The sequence below is a fragment of the Electrophorus electricus genome, chromosome 15 (assembly GCF_013358815.1).
Source record: "Electrophorus electricus isolate fEleEle1 chromosome 15, fEleEle1.pri, whole genome shotgun sequence".
In the NCBI taxonomy this organism is placed as follows: domain Eukaryota; kingdom Metazoa; phylum Chordata; class Actinopteri; order Gymnotiformes; family Gymnotidae; genus Electrophorus; species Electrophorus electricus.
Genome location: NC_049549.1, coordinates 14,821,717 through 14,839,195, shown reverse-complemented (window position 1 = coordinate 14,839,195; position 17,479 = coordinate 14,821,717). Strand labels below are relative to the sequence as shown.

General features: G+C 44.0%; 1 protein-coding gene across 3 annotated transcripts in view; it reads left to right on the top strand.

The window, feature by feature from the left end:
* The window catches only part of sez6b (seizure related 6 homolog b), a 121,718-nt gene that overhangs the window by 48,841 nt on the left and 55,398 nt on the right, over window positions 1–17,479 (top strand). The window lies entirely within an intron of this gene.

Here is a 17,479-nt window from a genome sequence, read left to right as displayed (position 1 = left end):
TATAAAGGCTATTTCCAGCATAATAATGCACCATGTTAAAAAGTCCTAGTTACCCCACACTGGTTCTCCTATCATGACGATGACTTCAGTGGCTTCTACAGTCACCACGGTCCGGTCTTTGAAAAATCTGGACTAAATTTGTCTGGATAATCAAATAGAGCTCAGTTATTTTGTCCACATTGATGTTTTTGATAATGCTGATCTAGATATCTCCAGATCTGTATTTGGACAGAATTAGATAAGTATTATGCTAATTCATATACTAATATGTATATGCTAATTCAGGAACATATTAGAAGTCCACGACCACCTGCTGGACAGATATTAGTTCCTTTTGAATTAAAGAAACCTATAATGAACCACTTGAAAACAAGTTTTCCTCATATGCCGTGGCATAGCATATGAATTCGTAGTCGTCCGCACAAACCTCCTGATTTAAATTCTCCCAGTGAAGTTTAACCTGCTTTGTGGTCCTTTACTGGCCAGTGTCAGTGGCATTAACACAGTCACAGATTGAAGAGCCAACATCCTACTTCCTTTTTGAAGTAACTACATCCTTCTAGCCTGGGGTAGTCAATGTACCCATTAAAGTGTAGTAATGACAATGTACAACGAATGCTAAACATAACAATTGCACAGTTGCACACACCAGTCATGTTTTACAGCCCAGTACGATTTGCAGCTAATAAATTCAACAATTGTGTGATGCAGTCATGTCAACATGGACCACAGTGAAATGTTTCTGTCAATTTGTGGAACAATCCAATGTCATGAAATATTGAGATTGTTCCGAGGGAAAAGGCTGGTGTTGGGGTAACAGGTTAGTATGGCATTCCTAATGCCTAATGAAGAAACGAGTGAGTGAGTATCTATGTCCTGTTTTTGGTGTCCACATTTACGGGTTCTCACAGAGATTCATACTTTAATGTAGGCTTTAGGTTAGGACCTTTAAAATCTACATCATACCAGGTCAGAAAGAAAATCATTGGTATTGTCTGTCTAACCTGAGATTTAGATCAAATGAGAGATTTTTATCTTGAACAAATTAGAGAAAATTCAGATAATGTTTTCTTAAAACCACCACACCACACATTGCTTATGAAAAAATGCTTTTTTATACTACAGTGTGGACATCTTAACTTTTGTTCAGATCATTAACCCTGAATTTCTTAAACAGGTATTTAAGATCACTACTGGAACAATTTTGAGAAATGATTGCATTATTGGAATTTTAAAAGCTTCTGAAAAATCATATGTGCAAGATCATGCACTTGGGTATAAACCACCTTCTTGATAATCCATCACAACTTTAAACTTGGTATGCAGGTAAGGAGGTGACTTCAGACATTTCTACGCTACTCTTAAATTCTCTGCTGTTCTCTACTGAAGACCTGAAAACGATGGAGCAAGATATGGCAAATGTATGTTACCACCATTACAAAAACCCAAAACAGGAACGTGAAATAATCATTGTGGTAATTTAATATTCAAATGACCGTGTGCTCACTGCTCCGGTTGTGCAGTTGCACCGCTGTGTGGAGAGTACGAGGGGGCTTTGTGAAGCACGAGCAGCTTTGACAGGCGGCCGCGTGACTTCAAGCATCTGCTCATGCGTTGACGTTTTCCATCTGCTGGCTAGTTGGCTAGATATCAATGGCATTTGTAGGCTGTGCTGGAGTATCTATCAGCGTTAAGACACTTGGGCATACACTGTCATAAGTAATGAGCCTTCGTTTTAGAAGAAGGCTTTCATGTTTTAGATGTGAGCCCTGCAGATAGAGTCCTACGGATGAAGAGAGAGAGAGAGGCAGGAACACTCCAGCAAGCAGGCAACCCTTGTCATATTAGCATTTTTACTTATTGGCCATTACTGTCACTATTGTCTGAATTCACGTTCCTAAACCGGCCCATGTGTACACCCACTTTCGACTTCCCAGTCAGCCTTCAACTGCTTGTCAGTCAGTTGTTAACTTTGACTCAATAGGAATTTCATTAAAAATATTTTGGTGAACTCTTGACAGTTCATTAGTAATTAGGTGCAGACAGCTACTAATTTTTTTTCAACCGTATGTTGAAAACTTGTGTAAAATGCTCATCTCAAAAGAGATGTTAAAGGCTGTTTACAGACAATACAGATTCCATTTCCAGAATCACTTTGTAAATTGCAATAAAAACAAGAATTGTATTGTGTAAACAAATGATCATTTGATGCCTGCCACACATTCAGAAAAAGGTGACTCGCACTGTCCGTGAAGCCAGGCTGTTGGTGCATGTGTAGAAGGAGTCCTGGCAAGTCTTGCTGAAATAACTGTGGACTTCCTGACAAAAGATGTCACCTTCCTGACTCTCTGAAATCCCAGTATATGATCTGCATCAGTGGTGCCTTCACACCCATGCTAGTCACCCATGCTAGTCATCCATGCCGTGGGCACTGGTGCCCTACACCATGACAGATGGTGACTTTGATAACAGTATAGATACTCCCTTTTGTCTGTGGCATGAACTCAAGGTCCGTTTTTCTGGAAAACAAGCTGAAATGTGGACTCATCTGACCGTAGTAAGTTCCCACTGTCTTTCGGACCACCTGAGATGAGCTTGGTCCCAGAGAACTGATGTATGGCTTTCACTCTGAGTAATAGACATTCTGGTTGCATTTCTTAATGAAGCAGCAGACTGTGTTAAGTGACAATGGTTTTCCAAAGTATTTGGCTATTTTTATCACAGTAGTACAACGGTTTCTCATGCAGTGCTGTCGGAGGGCTCAACAATCGTACACGTTGAACAGTGGTTTCTGGCTTTGCCCTACTGCCAGACAGAGCTTTCTACAGATTCACTGAATCCTTTATCAATATATCAATATTCTGTAGGGTAGATAGAGAAAGACTTAAATTCTTTGCAATCTGAATTGAGAAATGTTCTTTTGGAACTGTTTGAAAAGTCTCTCGCTTTGCTTGCAAAGACTAAGCCTGTGGATGCTCTGCATATAGCCAGGCATGATACCATCACCTGTTTCTTCTGTAATATTTCAAAAATAGTAGAATTTGAATACTCTATAAAGTTTTTGCTCTTATTTTGCTCCATCCCAACTTCTTTTGAGTGTACTGCAGGTATAAAATTAAAATTTAGGTTCTATTTTATATTATTTGTTTATATACACAAGGTCCCAGGTTTGTAATTGTATGGAAGTCATTTTTAATTGTGGAACATAATTATCCAGAACTCTGAATGTATAAAACCGTGAGCTGTAAAATGCTAGCATTTATAAATATAACTTTGTTATATTACCATATTATGACAGATTTCGTGAGGCAATATGATTTTTAAATGAAAAGGATTCACAGATTCCTGTGCGTAACTTTAATTCTCCAACCTATCAGCAGTCTTCAAGCCTAGCTAATTCACTATGCTCATCGCAGTACTGTAACACGACTGAACTTGGCTCGTGCCACTAATATCATCTCTTTGGGATGCGTTTCCAAACACAGAAATGAGAAACGCGCTCGACTCCCCCAGACTGGCCTCCTGGAGAGAGTCACTGCTTTTAATGGGCTTTTAAGTGCGAAGCTCTGCCTCCCCTTCAGCTCTTTTACACATATAGCAGTTCTGGGCGGGGAAGAAAAGAACTGGAGGTAATGAAGCGTAGGAGAGGACGATTAATAAAGAATCAGTGCAGGAGACCATGCCACTGTTAATCCTGATTAAAACATAAATGCTGCTTTGGCAAACCCCCCCCCCGAATAAACTCATTACCTTTTACAGGGCCAATAAATGAAGCATATGAGACAGTGAGGCATAGCAGGCGAATGTCTCTCTCTTGCATGCATGCTTCCTCTCGCTGTCTCTGTTTGTGCCTGGTTAGTGGTCTGTGGCAAACACTGGCAAAGGGGGACGCATGCAGTAACCCGGCTGTCCGGACCGATTACGGACTGATGTGTTCATCACCTGGACCGAACTAAGCGCAGGTGTTGGTTTTTTGTGCATGTGCCTGAAGAGATGCATGTGTTTATATACACTAGCAGTAAAAGTCCAGTGTGTCTACACTTCGTGACCCGATGGACTACCACTCTGCTATACCCCTCTAACACACACCTCTACTATGCCCCTATGGTTTATAAAAATGTATGGCATACTTAAAAATACCGATGCTCTTTATACTCTGCTAAATATGCATTTGTGTAGTACAAGACCTGTATAACACAATATGAAAGGTGACATTTAAAAAATATTAATATATATAAAGGTCATAATCGTAAAAAGAAATTGTATTGTAATAATCAGCATAGAGTAATCATATTGATCTCTGCACTTTTTTTGAATGGGTTTGTGTTGTGATGTTGGTACAGTGCTGTATTTACAATTTTAAAACATAGACTTTTCACATTCACACACACCCCTGCGCTTTATAATGGTTGATCATAAATGTTGATTTAAATGCAACGGAATGTTGACATTCCCATTAGCTGCGTCAGTGTAGCTATTGTGGTGCAGTGGCCATTTGGCAGGCTTTGATTGCTTTGAGGTGAAGTGGTGACTAACATCATGCTAATGTGCATTCGGGAACCCGTGCTGGCACTAGCGAAAGGTCACACAAGATGGGCACACTGGTGCCATTAGGGCTCCGCTTACTGGAGCATGTGCGTTTGTGAAGCGGAGACTCCAGTGAGCTGTGACAGGGGGAGATGGCAGAATGCTCTTTCAGGGGCTGTTAACGAGGAAAGCGAGCGCTCCGATGGAGGCAACATGGAGGCAGGGACGCGTGCCCATCTCGGCGGAGTTTTGGTGCTTTAACTTGTAGAGGACCCGTTTATACACACACGCGCATGCAAATATGTACACAGCTAAATGCCTTGAAAAAGAGGAGACAGAGAAATGATATGGCACTGTTGTTACTCGAGACGAGTCTCGGTGGACTGTGAATTTGCTTGCCCTTGTACATCAATAACGGATTCAGTTTCGTGTCATTGGACCCAGCATTCCTGAAGTAAGGTGCCCTCATAAATGGTAAATTTTACATACCGGTTGGGGGGGACTGTTATAAGTTACATTATCATTCTCTACAGAACGCATTCACAGAATGCACATTAACCAGCGAGACATACACCATGCCATCACTGCGTCAGCTCACAGACAGAGCTGCACTGTTCCTTCCCCTCCGTGGAGAGGAAATTAGATCTTGTTTTGCTGTTTTGCCTTCTCAGAGTAATAAGATAATGAGTGTTGGAAATTGGACCCTAATGTCGTTCATCGGCTCCTCTTGTGTGTTGCCTGAAGAGCCTGATTAGCCCTGTTTTCCATAGTGAAGTGCTCCTAAACTCCAGCATATTGAGCAAACCTGCTGTGAATAAATGTCTTGATGTTGATGCCTAATCATAATTACTCAGTACCTGCTGCAGTTTTTTTATTTGGCATAAGGTCTGTGTATACAAACAGCCTAACTACATACTGAAGACTTTTTTTTACTTATATCACTACTAATCCATTACTAACACGATTTCAGTTTTTCAGTTTCATCTCTTATCATCTCTCATCATCTTCCTTCCACTTTTCCTGGTGAGGCTCTCCATAGCAGCAGGATAAGGAGATCAGTTCTGACTTTTTATATTCCCTGGGACAGATTCCAGCTGCTCTTGCAGGACACCCAGATGCTTCCTAGCCAGTGGAAAGATATAATTCCTCCAGGGAGTCCTGGGTCTTCCTGCGGGTCTCCTTCCAGTGGGACCTGCCTGGAGCAGCCCTGGGGGGGCTTCCTTGTGAGATGGCCCCTCGGCTCCTCTCAGTCTTGAGGAGCGCTGATACTACTCCCAGGACTTCCTGGACTGCAGAGCTCCGCACCCTCTCTCAGAACGGGAGTCCAGAAACCCTGGGGAAACCTCATTTTTGCCACTTGTATTCGTGATGATATTCTTTTGGCCACTACCCATTTATCATAACCAAGAGTGAGGACAGTGAAGCTGATCGATCGATACACAGCAAGCTTAGTTCCAAGACTAAGCTCCTGCTTCACCATCACAGAACAATTCAGAGACTGTAACACTGCTGCCACTGACCCAATTCATTAGTCATTCTCACACTCCCTTTTTCCATGACTCGTAAACAAAATCCCGAGACATTTAAACTCACAAAAGGGCAAGTTTCCTCCTTTTACTTGAAGGGAAGCATTCTGTTCTTTTCCAGGGGAGTTCCAGGACCTCGGACCTGGAGGTGCTGAGCTTCTCATTCAACTGCAAAGCACTCAAGTGCATGTTAAAGGCGCTTAAAAGGACGACATCTTCTGCGAATAACAGAGATGCCGTCTCCAGCTCCCCGTACTGGACACACTCTGACCCCAGCTGCACATTGACATCCTGTCCATGAAAACCACAAACGGCTACAGGGGAGGCACAATCCAGGTGGAGCCCAACACCCACAGTGAACGACTTCAACTTAAGGCCAAAAATGCACACGCAAATCCACAAAACATGTAAACTGGGTTGGCATACTCCCATGATCCCTCACAAAGCTGTGCCAGAGAGAAGATCTGGTCCACTGCTCCTACTGTAATCTGTATTCCACAGGAGGATCAGACAGATTCACCTCTCCAGTACCCTGACATGGACTTTTCTGGAAAGCTTAGGTGTGTGATTCCCTTATAATTGTGGCAGATTTCAGCTCCTCCTCCTGAGACCTTTTGGTGGTTTTTTTTGCATATAGGACATCTCAGATTAAATCTTATCCACCCCTGCTGCTCTGCCACCATGTAACTTTTTAACCACCTACCATGGTGAATTCATCCACAGAAATGGAATTTGAATCACTATCGGTTTCAGACACTGCCTCCTGATGTAAGGGCATGTCCACCAAGTTGATGAGTTCCTTCTACCGCTCAACAATATCCCCATGTTAGAAGAACATTACTCAGAAAGGCTCCTTCTTCAACTTGATGGCTTCCCTCAACACTGGGTGTCCACCAGCATCTTCTAGGATTGCCACCATGATAGACACAGAGAGCCTTCTGGCTACAGCTTCTTGCCACTTTCTCTGTGATTTAAGAACATGGGCCATTCAGATTCAGTATTTCACTTGGTACTTAGTCCTGTTCTCCCCCTAACCCACGCCTGCCACCATTGCACCCGACCCCAACCCTTCACCACGTAGACGATGAACCCACACAGCTGCTCCATATCACCTTTTCAGACTGAGCGCAACCAAATTGTGTGGGTAGCCCAGCCACATAATGTCCCAGTGTTCCTACTCTGGGTATGGCACTCTCATTTCCACAAGCGCCTACTATAGGAGTCTGTTGGGCCACTCTTTCCTCAGATATCTGGTGGTCCATAATTCATAATTCTTCACAAATTTTCCAGTGCAATAATGTAAAATGTATCAGAGATGCTACCAATTTGCTACGCTCAGATCGCAACTTGTGTGCCAGCAAGCTCTAATGCACACAGTATATAACAGGTGCTATAATAATCTGTTCTTGGAATGGACTATTTCTAAACAAAACACTCTTTCTTGTTGGTAATTGAAATAGTGCTTATTACTCGGGATCTTTGCTATTGACGTTGGAGATCAGAGCAGGGAGACGATTCCCTCCGATTAGAGGATGCTGCACGGCTGGCAAGTGGCAGAGCGCGAGCAGCGCAAGTGAGGCGAGAGGAGCAGGACGGCATTCTCTTCATGTTGCTGGCAAAGGTGCACGGAAGTCAGCCCAAATGAAAGCATGCCTGCATTAAAGCTCGTTAAGGGCCCTAATTGCTCTGTCTTTGTAGAACCTGACAATTAACTAGTCTGATGCTCTGAACGTTTGTTTTGGGGGTTTTTTGCTTCCGTATCAAAGGTCTTTCATTCTTTGTTTTTTATTATTATTATTATTATTATTATTATTATTATTATTATCAGTTTTCTAAAAAAGAGAGGAAAGCCTTTATTTTAAGAAACATTGTTTAGGGCGTCAGCACAAAGTTGACTTATGGAGAGAGGAGATGGAGGGTGTGTGTGAGTGGCTTTTCTCCGTGGTGCTGATATGGAAGAAAAGGGAAGCTCGACTGTTTTAATGCTCATTATGCTCTCGCCAGCCTGAGGTCTGCAATACACCTGTGCTATTTTGGAGTTTATACTGAGCAAAACAAGAAACAGGACTTCTTGTCTTTTCATCAATACTACACTTTTAGGGTCACAATATACTTTGTTTACAACCACATAGAATCATCATCTTGAGCACTATGTTAGAGTAATTCTACAGTAATTCTACAGTAGTAGTTATGAGCAAAAGTAAACAAAAGTCATTTTAGTACAATGGCAATAGGCAATATACAGAGATGCCACAAGGAAACGTTTTAATATTATGGTAATATTAAATGCATATGTCTGACTGTCTGCATGTGTACTTAAGTTCCTCAACTCAACTGCATGGCAAGTAAGCAAAATTAATACAGTAATTCAGCAACTGTCATCTTGTTTCATTCATCCTTATTTCAGATTTGCGTCTCTGAGACTTTTGTGACTCTGTGTCTCCCTGGAGAAGTCATAAGTCATCATTTTTATGCAGCGGCAGAGTCCATTTTGTGTCTGGTTTGTTTGCACGGGTTTTCCTTGTACATGTTTTTCTATGGATGTGTGGATCTGGTATAATTTCACAGTAAAATTGTACTGTGCACCCCGTCACTGGTTTTCACCTTGAACTCAGGAAAGCCCTCAAGCAGAAGCAAATCCTGCTTCGTCACACCTCTGCAGATATTGGAATCATTTGAAGAAAATTCAGTTTCTATTTGAAACATGCACACCCTTCCCATTTGCCACAGCATACTGCATCATACCACAGCATATATCCAGGTAATACCTCACTAGGTCTCCCTAAACCACTATTCTCCCATACTGTGTAGGCTCATGGCTGTAGAATGGATGTGAAGTCCCCTTATATGGATTGCTTTGTGTAGCTGGATTTCAAAAAAAGGATTTCAACCGGAGAAACGTACATTTATCAGTATGAAATCATGTGTGCTCATTTGGAATTACACCCATGACTTTGCCACACGGCTCCGCCCCCTGTGTATTTACCCCATGGTTTAATTGGCCAGTTACATTTTCAGGGCCGTCCAGGGCGCTGCGCTCCCTTCCTGGTCGCCACGATATGTGAGACACATTGAGGTTTTGTGGCAAGTCCCCTCACACTGATGTGTGCATGCCCCTTAGGATCTGCGTTCACTTGTTGGGTCATCCAAAATGCTCTGCTCTTCTCATTCAGGGCTGTTCTGTGGTGCAGCCATCAGAGACTGACCAATGGGGTTGGGGGCGACCGAGTCCGTGACACGCCAGGCTAAACAGAGAGCGCGGCATGAGGCTTGGGACTGGCGAGGGCCTTTGCACGCTGTCAGAGCGGATGAGATCAATACGACGTCTCTCGCTCCCTGTGAATGAGCGGGCGGCGAATCGCCTGGGCCGGTCGATATGCAGCCACTGATAGCAGGTGTCCTTGCATTGATCCAGCCGGGCTGTTCTTTGTCTCTGGTCATTATGGAGATGCAGGAGTGACCTTTTACTCGGAGGTGTGGGGGAAGGCCAAAGGGAGCGGGGACTCAGCAGCAGTGCCTGCTGGGACCTGCACTTTTGGACACAAGTTACAGGTAACGTGGCCCTTGTCTCCACCAGTGCCGGAGTGACATTTTGACAGTCCCATCAATCCTGCTGGAGGCGGCGTGGGCAGCCGCGCGTGTATACCGTATTTGTTGGGATTTTGCACCAGACTTGATATCTTTGGTGGCCAAAGGATGAGCAATGAACATGTGAGGTACTGAAGCTCAGAGCGGCCGGTGCGTGAGGTGTGTGGATGTAATGACTCCTTGTGCTTGATGATTCAACTTCCTCAACTGTGAGAGTTACTAATCATGTCGTGTGTTTTGTTTTGACTTCCAAACCTCTGTGTAAGTGAGTGTTATCACTCCATGCTGTGCCTTGCCTGACCTCCATCCTCACCAGGAAACTGCATTTTTTAACAGAAACAGAAAGCACACATGACTGCTGTTAAGAAGGTTTCCTACCCTGTGTGAGATGATCTGCCATGCTCGGGTGTATGTAAAAACGCTCGACGGGTTTTGCATGGCCTGGGTTTTCAAAATGCTCAAGGAATGTGAAGCATAAGTGTTCACAAAGCCCTATGAGAAGTATTGTCTTATTACACCTGGATTGTGATTGGCTGGATGAGGCAAGGGAAGAAACCCTCAGGCCCTCAGGACAATCGCAATCGCAGTTACTTCCTCAAGTATGGCTCAGCTTGAAATACCTTGCTTCAGGTCTCATGGATGAGAAGCATGGAGACTATTTTCTGTCCTGGCTCCAAGATGGTGGAATGAACTTCTGGACAGCAGACTCCCTTGCAGTCTTCAAACGCAGACTGAACACCCATCTATTTGCAGAATATTTAAAGGACAACTGACACTGCTCCCTTATTGACTGACTAATTTAGTACTTATTGTAGGGTACCGTTTATGTTGTTTAACAAACGCTAGCACTTATTGTTTATAGCACTTATCATTGTTTAAGATAGACCTTATGTATTTTGCACTTCTAGGTATCAGCATTCATCCCTGTATTCTACAGTATTCTAGTTCATTGGTATGTTTAATTCTAACCTACTGTACTGTACTTGGATATATTCTATGAGTAAATGACAAAGCACTTTTGTAAGTCGCTCTGGATAAGAGCGTCTGCTAAATGACATAAATGTAAATGTAAATGTTCCTTGCGTGCACACGAGCCAGACCGCTTTACGGCAGTTCTCTGATTCTCTTCAAATCTGAAATGAGAACCTCTTAAAATTGCTACGAAATGACACACATACCCACACACACACACACACACACCCTGCAGATATCTATTGCTTGTTTTCCCTGTTGTGTGTGTGGCAACACTTGTGTGTAACACTTGGAGAGCTCATGTCCATAAGAGCAGAAAGTTTCACCTTGCCAGGGGAAATAGCGCTAACCGAAATCTGTTTCCCTAAATCTGTCCTTACATACATCCCCATCCAAATAAAACTGGCAACCGATCAAAGGCCCTGGAGATGTTTGCTGGACCTTTTTAGACACACCATTATTCTCCTTTCCTCTCACTATATTTGAAGTTGTTACTCTGCCTTGGGTTTTTGGTTTCTGTTTTTTTTTTTTTTTGGGGGGGGGTTCCAGATGCTTCAAATTGCATTTATTATCCATGACAAATTTTTAAAAAATGTCAAATGTGCCTTTTTCCCCCTGAAAAAGTTGCTCTAGTTGTGACAGAATAAGGCTGAAAGAACACTTTTGCTCTCTGCTTGAGGCTTGACGGGAGCCTTTGAATTGTGTGTGACTAGTCTGAGGATACAGACGAGGCAGAGTGTGAGGACGAGGTGCGGCTGGCGACGTCAGCCCTGCCTCCCGCTGAAAGACGATTCAGTCTGCCGTTATTTACTCTGTGCGCTTGCCTTTTTCCCTCGCCGCTCCTGCACATTCGACTCGCTTTAGAGCGCAAATACAGTACTTTATAGCTTTGTGTGGCCACACTGGCATGTTACAGAAAAGCATGTGTAAATGAAATAAATAAAAGTCTTATTTATGTGTGTGCAGTGTCATGCGCGGTGCACGTGGTGGTGTTTAAATGCCCGCGTTTCACAGCAGGCATTTTGTCTGCTGTTTGACATGAGGGAGGATCAAAGCGATTTTACACCTGATTTCCATGTACGAGCTTTGAGCTTGTCTTCATCTACAGGCCGAGTGCACACCCGTGTTTCCTGTATGCATATGCATGAATCTGGCCTTAGTGGCAAGCTTTCCATTCCTTTTCTGTCAGTTAAACCAATCATCATTGCATTTTTGAAAAGCGCTATATAAATTACATGTATTATTAAACAGAAACGGTGCGTCATGTTTCTGAATTGTGTGCATAATGTATTTTAAACTGAGTGTATATGTCAATAGTCATTTTCACTATACAGAATCTGTGGAGGTGAAGAATTAATGGACTCAGTCGCCAGGCTTCTCTGCCAATGCATTTCTTGTGTTGCTGGACTATTACTTTGCACGTTAATGTTTAATGCGACTGTGTGTGTGTGTGATGGCTCTGTGTGAGAGGCCTCTGCTGTGGGAATGATTAGCTTGTCTCCCAGTGGCTCAGTGTCCTCCCTGCTCATGTACCTCGAGAGCGCCAGAAGCACACGAGCAGCCCTGTGCCATCTAAATCGATTAATTATGAGGCGGTGTGCGTAAGCATGCGGTGTGAGCGGGAGACCTCTGAGCGGGGAGAACATGAATTGAAGGAAATCAATTTGCGATTAAACGCATCCTCCTCTTCTGTCTCTGCCACCCGAGCTTCCGAGTGCTTTTAGCGTGCCGCTCGACGCCAACGGAGGTGCCACTGGTGAGATTTTCACTTTTGCCCGTGGGCCGGACATGTGTTTTTGGGGGGGGGGGGGGGCAGTTTCTGATCACGTTGCCCTTTGTATTCATTCATTCTCTAGAAATAAATGTCATTTTTATTTCAACAAACCCCAACTGGCTCAAGTTTTGCCATGGCGGCTATCTGGATTTTGGAAGTCTGGGTCTGATTGGGCACGCAAAGCACATGCAAACAAAAAGGCAGGAAATGGTGCTTCGTTAACTGTCTCATTGCAGCTGTCTGATTGGCTAGAAGACCCGCCATGTGCCTTGTGTTCTCCCCGATTTCAGTGTAGTGTGTGTATAGGCTGTACAGAGGTCTGACTACTGAATCTGTTCTGTTCTTAGCCCTGGTTTCTGTCGCCCGCCTCTGAAACACTCAATAAATGAGTCAAAGTTTAAATTTTTTATTTGCACTTATTTATCACCATTTTGTATCCTGTTTTCCGAAGAGTAAGAAAGACCGCAAAAACATTTTCATAGTTTTCATAGGCCTAGCTAATAACCACTCCTCCAGTGAAATAACTTTAACATTTTTAATCAGCTGTGCTTATTCAGAATTCAGGGGGTTTGTTCCAGATAAGCCCATTTTCAGTTATGGCCTTTGAAAAGCTTGATAAACATCAAAGAACTTCTCCGGGCGCCTTTCCTTTCACTGATTCCCCTTTGTACGTCTCTGAGTGTTGGCTCCTGACATTGAGAGAGAGAGAGAGAGAGAGAGAGAGAGAGAGTGAGAGAGAGAGAGGGAGAGTGAGGGATAGAGAGAGAGAGTGAGGGATAGAGAGAGAGCAGGATAGAGAGAGAGAGTGAGGGATAGAGAGAGAGCAGGATATATATATATATATATATATATATATATATATATATATATATATATATATATAGAGAGAGAGAGAGAGAGAGAGAGAGAGAGAGAGAAGACAATACAGAGAGAGGGAGAGAGGGATAGAGAGAGAGAGAGAGAGAGAGAGAGAGAGAAGACAATACAGAGAGAGGGATAGAGAGGGGGATAGAGAGAAGGATAGAGAGAGGGATAGAGAGGGAGAGTGAGGGATAGAGAGAGAGAGCAGGATAGAGAGAGAGAGTCAGGGATAGAGAGAGAGCAGGATATATATATATATATATATATATATATATATATATAGAGAGAGAGAGAGAGAGAGAGAGAGAGAGAGAGAAGACAATACAGAGAGAGGGAGAGAGGGATAGAGAGGGGGATAGAGAGAAGGATAGAGAGAGGGATAGAGAGGGAGAGTGAGGGATAGAGAGAGAGAGCAGGATAGAGAGAGAGAGTCAGGGATAGAGAGAGAGCAGGATATATATATATATATATATATATATATATATATATATATATATATATATATATATATATATATATATATATATATATATATATAGAGAGAGAGAGAGAGAGAGAGAGAGAGAGAGAGAAGACAATACAGAGAGAGGGAGAGAGGGATAGAGAGAAGGATGGAGAGAGAGGGATAGAGAGATAGAGAGAGAGAGGGATAGAGAGAGAGAGAGAGAGAGAGAGAGAGAAAGAGGGATAGAGAGAGAGAGATAGAGAGGGGGATAGAGAGAGAGAGTGGGATAGAGGGATAGAGAGAGGGGGAATAGAGAGAGAGGGATAGAGGGATGATAGAGCAATAGAGAGAGAGGGGGATAGAGAGTGAGAGGGATAGAGAGAGGGAGAGAGAGAGGGGGAGAGAGAGAGAGAGAGAAAGAGAGGGAGGGGGATAGAGGGATGGAGAGGGATGGTTTGAAGGGAATCAAAAGAGTAAAGAAAGTTAATGGGTAAACTGGGTAAGATGGGTAAACTGGGTAAGCTGAGTAAACTAGGTAAGATGGGTAAACTGGGTAAGATGGGTAAACTGGGTAAGCTGGGTAAGCAGAGTAAGATGGGTAAACTGGGTAAGATGGATAAGATGGGTAAGATGGGTATGGTGGGTAAGCTTGCTTGGCTTGGGGAGAATTTTAGGAAAGTGGTTACTAAGGCAGATGAAAGTGACGAGCTTCTTATCAGTACTTTTCCATTGTCACCCGCTCCTCATATGCCGCATGCACACTGAAATGAGCAGGTTCACCATCAACATTTTCAGCAAAAATTAAGGCCAGAAAGCTGTTAATATGTACGGGCAGTGAAAAGACTGCAGCCTGAGAGGAGGTTGCAGGGTTCCTCGCTGGGGGGCTTCTGGGCAGTTCCTGCTTGAAGCTGCGACCCCGGGTCGATTTTGTCCTCCGCCACTCCTTTTCTGCCTCAGCGCGTGGAGTTGACAGCGGTGTCCTTCCCCGAGGTGTGTTTGTATGGAGCAAGGCACCCCGACTGGAAAGTATTGGCCTGCTGTGTACGGTGACCGTGGCAACCCCACCGCTTTGGAGGAGACTGTGTGCACGCGATCGGACGGGAGGTGCTACTGCCGATCGCTTTTTCTCTAAGCCTGCGTGTGTCTTTGGATGCGTACGTGTTTACGGCTCACAGATTAGCTGCTTCTTCTTTCTCTGTTCCTCTCTCTCTCTCTCTCTCTCTCTCTCTCTCAACTTCTTCTTTCTTTTCCACAGTCGCTCTCTGTACTTATTTAGAAATAGGACAATGAAGCACGCTTCCAAAGAGACAGAAATACCTTAATCAATGCACAGAGTTGGGGGGCGTCCTGAGCCGGGAGGCTGTACGATCGGCGAGAGGAGAGACCGCCCTGGGGCGTGCGATGCTCGCCATCTGAGCCGTCAGAGCTGTGCGCGCGCCATGTCGGTTACACATCACTCTAACAAGTGTGCCTTCTACAAGGAGAGATTCCGGGATGTTCTTCTACATCGGAGCCCGAGAAGGAGGTGGGACTGCCTGGGAAGTGAACCAACCCTGGCCGAGTGCTCATGGGTAGCAGCATGCCAGCACGCGTTCCTGCTGCATTCGTGAGACGCGTTAGATCATGCGGAGACGCGAGGCAGGCACCGCGCGTCCTTAAAATTAGCTAAGGATCTCGCCGAGGCAACGGCCACGGCTTCTCACCCACTTTTTTCTCCTTCATCCGTGTTTGGCCCTTCCTTCAAAGAAGTGATGTATAAAGGTTGTCATTTAAACGGTCACTGGAGGATTGTGTTTCTCTTCTGGGGTAAACAGAAGAAAAAAAAACGCGACAGAAAGAAAACACAAAGGCTGCTCTCCCCGCTGGTCTGCAGGACGAGCTTCAAACGCGGCCCGCGGTCATTTAAAAGTCAGATGCAGTCAGTGGAGAGCAGAGAGCTGAGAGGCCTTTGAATGTGCAGTGGAGCTGCTCTGTTTATATGGCATCTGCTCTAATGGCCCAAATCAAACCCGTTCCCCTGCCCCCCGAAACGTTTCGCTCTGCCCCCCGTGTTCGCCCACTGGATCTGCTGCTCCGTTTTGCCTGCAGGTTCTGGGGATCTTAAAACACCAGGCCCGTATGGCGGTTTGGATCGCAGGGCTTTTGATCCCGGGATCCACGCCGTATCCTATGACATTCCGTTCTGTGTGTGGTTCATAATGAAGTGGGAATGTCGCAACGACCCTTAGTATTGAAAAACGCACACAGGAGACATGCAACTATTTTCTCTGAATTTCTTTTTTTTTCATTTTCATTGTCTCTCTGCAATAACGGGAAACGTCTATGTGAGTGAGACACTATTAATTTTTAATAATAGCCAGTAATAGCCCATGTAATTTTCCTTCCATTTACAACATGACTAATCTGTCAATAGGGTGACAGACAAGACTGTATTAATTGTTATCGTGATTTTGGCCTCTGCAATTAGCTAATTATAAAAGTGCCTTAGTGAATCCATTCTGTTTAGTGACCCACTCACCGCATCAAAAATCATACAGTTGGAGTGCAATCAAGTAAATGAGTTTTACTCATAATCACAGAAATATCTATTGTCTTGTGTTCCAAGAAGGCCACTGACTATATAATCACTAGCAGTATTGTTTTCCGAGCTAAACGACTTGTAAGCTAATTAATGTCAACATAGTCAGTCAATCTATATGCATAAAACTCAAAGATACGATAAAAGCATAATGGATAAACACAAAGCATACGTGATTATCACCAAACAGCAAGTTGCTTCCATAAAAGAAAAGACCTGGTCATTAAATCATTAAACAGGAGTATCTACATTAACCACAATTGTCATTTTGTTGTGATACTGCCTACAACTGTCCCAATATGTTATTATTCTTTAATTCATTTTGGACAGCTATGAACAGCACATGGTAGAATATACTGGTTCTGATGAACCTTTACATAAAGGCTGTGGAAAAACTCATATTGGTGAGTCGTTTCTGCGTTCTCGACATTTCAGCCAGTCTGTTTTGTGCTGCACTAGGATTTACGATCCGCCGGCGTGCACTGAGAATACGTGACAGGGATCGAGGGCCTCTCTCTCTTCCCGATGGCCTTCGGATCCCGTCTGCAAGGATGTGACTGGCATGTCGCGTGTCTGCGTGATTTTATCCACGCAGCGCGATCTGTCTCCCATAAACCACACCTCACTTCCCACGGAAGCGACGCTCCTCTAGGTCCTTCAGAGCGTGGAGAGAAGGAAAAATAGTCCGTCAGTTCTGTTTGGTTTGAGAGATTATCTCCTCTCTCCCAAATGTCTCAGATCTGTGGCGTGCCGCAGGAGGAGGAGCCGCATGGTGCGTGCTGCCTTCACGGCGAGCCCTGTCACTACAAGCACATCATTATTAGTAAGACTAGAGACAGAGAGAGAGAGAGAGAGAGAGAGAGAGAGAGAGAAGGAAAGAAAGAGCTATTAGGGTGAAAATGAAACATTGTGAAGGAATCAGCCCTCTGCCAGCACACTGCTGTCTCCTGATGAGCGTCTGATTACATCTCACCAGGTGCACGTGGGGACATTCCACCATTCTTTCAAAATGGCTTGATAAATAGCCCACGTGACGAATATTTACTTTATTAATTGGAAAGAGGGGAGAGAAGGGCAGGGGAGAATTCATATACACGATAATAAAATTTTGTTTTGTTCCGCTGTGTTCTGGTGTCTCGGTGTGTCTACGAGTGTTTTAACACAGCCTCATGTTCACTTTATGGGGTCATAACAGAGCAGGCAGCCTC